Genomic DNA, 7,363 nt, shown 5'->3' with positions numbered 1-7,363 from the left:
ACTGAGTGAAGCAAGCCAGGCTATGAAGACATTACATGTCTCTACTTATATACTGACTATCCACACTCTCTGGAGGAAACTGAAAGACTAGAGGATATTAAAGTATGGAAAATGGTTAGGGATACTGAAGACAGTGTGAGAAGAGGGTAGGAGAAAGAGAGTGCAAGGAAAGAAATTATGGAGAAAAATAGAGAGGCAAGACATTTATGGGTCACATAAATGGATTATTATCTGTTGATGGTAGCATGTATAGTATCCTGAACTGGACTGGTATGAAGTGTATTCATGTAGGTTAAATTCACTTTACAAGCTAAGTGATATATACTGATTGAATGTATAAAATAAATTAAAATAATTTTTTTTGGAGAGGTTTTAGCTATAGGTTGCATGTGCTCGCCACAGTCTCTTCTTCTCCATTCTCCTTTTGGGATCTTGGGCATGCACGCACACACAAGTGGCATGAGTTTAAGACACCGGGTCCAGAACTTGAATTGTGGTCGATTACATGGGAGTCCAATGACATAGCCATTACACCAACTGCTGGTTCCTAAAATAAAATAATTTTTTAAAAATGGCTATTGTCTTTGGTGATGTGTGTCCACTGGAGAGAGAGAGACAGAAACAGTGAGAGGGAAAGTGTCCCCTGCAGAGGCATGACAACGGCAGAATTGCTTCTATTCCATTCTCCTCCTGAGCTATTGGGCATGTATACACATGCATCCAGTGTGATTTTCAAGCCACCTTGCCTGGGACTCAAACTGGTATTGGCCATGTGGGAGTCCAGTGATGTAATTGCTACACCATCTGCTGGCCCTCACATGCCTATTATTTTATATCCTTGTCTGATTGCATTGGCTAGTTTCCAGTAGTATGTTGAAAAGGAGTGGAGAGGTGGTGGTCCTCTGGATTCAGCTCCAGGGCTGTGAAGCTTCCTCCCCAATGGGGCTTCCCGTCTCCCAGACCCAAGTGCTAGTCAGAACAGAAAGCTTCCAGGCTCCTCTATCTCTGCCTGTGTTGGACCTCTGGGTTCAGCTTCAGGGCTGTGAAGCTCCCTCCCCAGCCAAGGCTCTCTCCCAGGCCCCAGGGCTAGTCAGGAGAGAAAGCCTCTGGGCTCCTTCACCTCTGCCTCTGTTGGGCTTCTGGGTTCAGTGCCATTGCTGTGAAGTCTCCTCCCCAGCCAGGGCTCTCCCCCAGGCCCCAGTGCTAGTCAGGTATTAAGTGTCTCCCTCTTGTTCTTCTCTGTCCTTTCTAACTACTTTTTCTCTTAAAAAACAAACAAACAAACAAAATAAACAGCAGCTTTCCACCATGTTTATGCCTTTCTCTTGTTAATTTATCTCTTCTTCCCCCACCTAGGACAGAAAGCCTACAGGCTCCTCCACCTCTGCCTGTGGAGGGCATTCGCGTGGACTGTGATTTTTTATTTTTAACCCAATTTCATTTTCTGTGACATGATTTCTAATTAATTTCCTCTTTTTATTGTAGTACTTTCCTTCTTTGCTTTTTCTTCCTCTTTCTATGTCCTAATTTCTTTTTCTTTTACCTTACTCTCCTGTTTTACTGCACAACCCTTACCCACTGACTAGAGATAACTAGGTGCATAGTAACTAAACATCTGAACATTGTGAATTTTAGAGAATTCTTTGCACATCATTGTAGTGGTTGCAAAAATAGTAAAATTCCCCTTCATAAATTTGATTACAAAACCCCTCCTGTTTTTCCTCCATTGGAGAACACAGTAGAAGGGAGAAAATAGCACTGAATTGTTTCACAGAAAGGGAAACACACGAGCTCACAGTCACAGAATCGTTCTCCAACAAGTTAGGCAGAAGTGAATACATTGCCAAATGACTAAAAATCGGAGAAGAACCTTAAGGATGAGAGAATCAAGTAATATATTTCCAGCAATAGATCGCTGTAACTTGTTCCCAAGTAGGGAAATATTAGAGGATATGATCAAAATGTCAGATAAAGAACTTAGACTACTTAAGGTAACAAAATTCTATGAGATGCAAGAGAAAAGAGACAATGAGATCCAAGAGCTGAGGAAGTCTTTCCACGATATGAAAGAAGAATTGAGCACCATAAAAGAAGAATCAAACAGAACTGTTAGATATGAAGGCTATAATAGAGAACATTAAAACCTCCCTTGAACGTATATATAAAAGCAGGCTAGACCATGCATAAGATTGAATTTCAGAAGTAGAAGGCAAGACTTATGAGCTAGAAATAATTATCAAAAATACTGAGAAAACAGACAAGAAAACTGAGGATAATATATGGAAAACATTAGATACCATGAAACATCCAAATGTCTGCATAATTGGTATCCCAGAAGGAGAAGAAACCAATAAGAGCACTGATAATCTATTCCACAAATCCTGGAATTAAACTTTCTAAGTCGAGAGAGGCACTCAAACATCCAGACCCAAGAAATACAGAGAACCGTAAATAGAATCAATCCAGGAAGATCCTCTTCATGGCACATTATAGCTAGATTGACCAAAATGACAGATGAAGACAAGATACTAAGATTTGGAAGAGAGAAACATCAAATCACTTACAAAGGCTATCCCATCAGGCTAACACCAGATCTTTCATTGGATAAAATGCAAACAAGGAAAAGTGGGGAAATAAAATCAAAGTGGTAAATGAAAACAATTTCAACCAAGAATGCTATACCTGGCAAGATTATCCTTCATAGGATAAAAGAAAATAAAAACTTCCTCGGATAAACAAAATCTGAAAGAATTTAGCAATTCCATACCAGATCTTCAAGAAATTCTGAAAGGAGTGCCATACCAAGAAAACTAAAGACAGACAGATAGCAATAAGAGAAAACAACAACAACAACAACAACCAAGAATATGGCCAATTTAATGTTAGGGATAAGTCTGGAGATATTGATAATAATGTTGAATTTTAATGGACTAAATTCTCCAATCAAGAAACACAGATTGGCTGACTGGATTAAAAATCAGAGATCTTCCATTTGCTGCCTACAAGAAACCCATCTCATGGATAAAGGCATACATAGACTAAAAGCATAGGGTTGGGAATTGGCATTACAAGCGAATGGAAACGAGAAAAGAGCGGGAGTCGCTAAATGATTTTGGACAAAATAGGCTTTAAGACAAAAACTGTAAGAAGAGGCAAAGAAGGGCATTATATAGTAGTAAAAGAGCTAATTCACAAAGAAGATATAACCCTTATAAATATCTATGCACTAAACTGAGGAGCACCCAAATATATAAGGAAAGACTGGGAGATCTAAAAGGAGAGACAGTAACAAAAAAAATGTCAGAAATCTCAACACCTCATTATCTCGTTTATACATATCCATGAGACAAAAAATTCAAGACTTAAATAATACCATAAATCAGATGGACTTGATAGACATCTATAGAACTTTCCACCCCAAAACCACAAAATATACATTTTTTTCAGCCCCGCACAATACTTTCTCAAAGATCGACCACATGATAGGGCACAAAAACAGCCTTTAAAGATTCAAAGGCATAGAAATTATATCCAGCATCTTCTCTGATGATTCTGGAATTAAACTCAATTTTAGCCTCAGGAAAAGTCCTCGAAAATCTACAAATACATGGAAACTAAATAACCTACTTCTGAATGACTTCATGACTATTGCAGAGATTAAGATAGAGAGCAAAAGATTCATGAAAACTAATGACAATGAATACACATGTATCTATAATCTATGAGATACTGCAAAAACAGTCCTAAGAAGGAAGTTCATAGCAATTAGTACACACAAGAAAAAAATGGAAAGGTGGCAAAGGGACAACCTAATATCATGCCTTAGGGAATTGGAAAACAACAACAACAAAAATCCAAAAAATGCCAGTAGAAAAGAAATAATAAAGATTCTAGCAGAAATAAATAAAATAGAAAATAAGCGAATTACATAGAAAATAAATGAAAACAAAAGCTGATTCTTTGAAAAGGTAAACCATTAGCTAGACTAATTAAGAAGAGAGAAAGGAACCAGATAAATCAAATTCACAATGAATCAGGCAACATAACAACAGACATAACAGAAATACAAAACATCATTAGATGTTGCATGATTCATTGTGAATTTTACAAAACTTCTAAAGAAGAGGTAACCCCCATCCTACTCACACTGTTTATAGAAATCCAAAAGGAAGGAACCCTTCCAAATTCATTCTATGAAGCCTCCATTACCCTCATTCCCAAATGGATAAGGACATGACAAAAAAAGGAAAACTACAGACCTATATCTCTGATGAACATTGATGCAAAAATTCTCAACAAGATCCTTGCTCACCATATTCAACAATATATAAAAAAAATGATTTATCACAACCAAGTCAGCTTTACTCCAGGATTGCAAGTGTGGTTCAACATATACAATACTATAAATGTAATACACCATATTAACAGAAAGAAAAATAAAAGCTATGATCATTTCAATTGTCACAGAAAAAACATCTGAGAAAATAAAACATCCTTTCATGATTAATACTCTCAGTAAAACTGGCATATAAGGATTATTTCTCAGCATAATAAAACCCATCTATGAAAAACCTATAGCTAACATTGTACTGAATGGGGAAAAGCAGAAACCTTTTCCACTAAAAACTAGTACAAGACAAGGCTGCGACTTTATCTTCTCTTATTCAGTATAGTACTGGAAGTCCTAGCCAATGCAATCAGACAAGAGAAGGAAATAAAAGACATTCCAATAGAAAAAGAAGAGCTGAAACTATCTCCATTTGCAGATGACATGATTGTATATGTAGAAGACCCAATAGTATCTATGAAAAAACTTCTCGAAGTAATAAATACATACAGTAAAGAGGCAGCATACAAAATTAACCTACAAAAATCTATAGCATTTCTATATATAATGAACAAGCAGACAGAGGCAGAACTGAAGAAAGTAATCTCATTTACCATAGCCACAAGAAGTATATTTAGGAATAAAACTAACCAAGGAAGTCAAAGACCTCTATAAGAAAGACTATGATAGCTTTAAAAGGAAAATCAAAAAGGACATGAAAAAGTGGAAGGATATCCCGTGTTCCCTCACACAAGAAAAAAATGGAAAGGTGGCAAAGGGACAACCTAATATCATGCCTTAGGGAATTGGAAAACAACAACAACAAAAATCCAAAAAATGCCAGTAGAAAAGAAATAATAAAGATTCTAGCAGAAATAAATAAAATAGAAAATAAGCGAATTACATAGAAAATAAATGAAAACAAAAGCTGATTCTTTGAAAAGGTAAACCATTAGCTAGACTAATTAAGAAGAGAGAAAGGAACCAGATAAATCAAATTCACAATGAATCAGGCAACATAACAACAGACATAACAGAAATACAAAACATCATTAGATGTTGCATGATTCATTGTGAATTTTACAAAACTTCTAAAGAAGAGGTAACCCCCATCCTACTCACACTGTTTATAGAAATCCAAAAGGAAGGAACCCTTCCAAATTCATTCTATGAAGCCTCCATTACCCTCATTCCCAAATGGATAAGGACATGACAAAAAAAGGAAAACTACAGACCTATATCTCTGATGAACATTGATGCAAAAATTCTCAACAAGATCCTTGCTCACCATATTCAACAATATATAAAAAAAATGATTTATCACAACCAAGTCAGCTTTACTCCAGGATTGCAAGTGTGGTTCAACATATACAATACTATAAATGTAATACACCATATTAACAGAAAGAAAAATAAAAGCTATGATCATTTCAATTGTCACAGAAAAAACATCTGAGAAAATAAAACATCCTTTCATGATTAATACTCTCAGTAAAACTGGCATATAAGGATTATTTCTCAGCATAATAAAACCCATCTATGAAAAACCTATAGCTAACATTGTACTGAATGGGGAAAAGCAGAAACCTTTTCCACTAAAAACTAGTACAAGACAAGGCTGCGACTTTATCTTCTCTTATTCAGTATAGTACTGGAAGTCCTAGCCAATGCAATCAGACAAGAGAAGGAAATAAAAGACATTCCAATAGAAAAAGAAGAGCTGAAACTATCTCCATTTGCAGATGACATGATTGTATATGTAGAAGACCCAATAGTATCTATGAAAAAACTTCTCGAAGTAATAAATACATACAGTAAAGAGGCAGCATACAAAATTAACCTACAAAAATCTATAGCATTTCTATATATAATGAAGAAGCAGACAGAGGCAGAACTGAAGAAAGTAATCTCATTTACCATAGCCACAAGAAGTATATAAAGAAATAAAACTAACCAAGGAAGTCAAAGACCTCTATAAGAAAGACTATGATAGCTTTAAAAGGAAAATCAAAAAGGACATGAAAAAGTGGAAGGATATCCCGTGTTCCCTGATTGGAAGAATTGATATAATCAAAATGGCAATCGTACCCATATTAATCTACATATATAATGCAATCCCTATAATATTACAGGAGATATTCTTCACATACCTAGAAAAGACAATCGCAGAATTTGTCTGGAATCATAAAAGACCACGTATTGCCAAAACCATTCTGTGAAAGAAGAATAGAGTAAGTGGCATCTCACTTCCTGACCACAAAATATATTACAAAGTTGTGATAATCAAAACAGCATTGTATTGACACAAAAACAGACATGAGGACCAATGGAACAGAGTAGAGACCCAGAAATAAATCCCAAAGCATAGAGCCAACTGATCTTTGACAAAGAGTACCATTCAATCCAGTGGTAAAATGAAAAAATCTTTAGCAAATGGTGCTGGAAAAACTGGGTATCCACTTGCAGAAGGATGAATATGAACCCCTATCTGTTACCATTAACAAAAATCAACTCAAAGTGGATCATAAATCCAAACCTAAGACCATAAGTTCTAAAACTACTGGTGGAAAACACTGGGGAAACTTTGGAAGACATTGGGGTAGGCAAAGATTTCTTAAGTACGACCCCCAAAAGTACAGGCAATAATCCACAATATAGACAGGTGGGATTATATCATATTAAGAAGTTTCTGCACAGCAAAGGATACTGTAATTAGTGTGAATCAACAACCCTTGGAATGGGAACAAATTTTGTTAACTGTGCCTCAGATAAGGAACTGATAACCAGAATACACAGAGAAATCGAGCAGCTTACCCCGAAGAAAAAGTTTAACTGAATTAAAAGTTGGGAAAATGAGCTGAATAAACAACTCTTCAAGGAAGATATTAAAACAACCAAAAACCATATGAAAAAATGCTCAACATCCCTCATCATAAGTGAGATGCAGATCAAAACCACAATGAGATACTACCTAACCCCAGTCAGACTGGCGAAGATTAAAAAAAAAAAAAAAAACCTATAAGTGCAGGCCAGGCT

At 36.0% G+C, this 7,363-nt stretch overlaps 1 pseudogene; it reads left to right on the top strand.

Moving 5' to 3' along the window:
* The first annotated feature begins 870 nt into the window (after window positions 1-870).
* The window catches only part of LOC102485150 (glycine cleavage system H protein, mitochondrial-like), a 39,664-nt pseudogene continuing 33,171 nt past the window's right edge, over window positions 871-7,363 (top strand).

The sequence above is a fragment of the Tupaia chinensis genome, unplaced genomic scaffold (genome assembly GCF_000334495.1).
Source record: "Tupaia chinensis unplaced genomic scaffold, TupChi_1.0 Scaffold143817_1, whole genome shotgun sequence".
NCBI lineage: Eukaryota > Metazoa > Chordata > Mammalia > Scandentia > Tupaiidae > Tupaia > Tupaia belangeri.
This window is presented reverse-complemented; position numbering and strand designations above follow the sequence as displayed.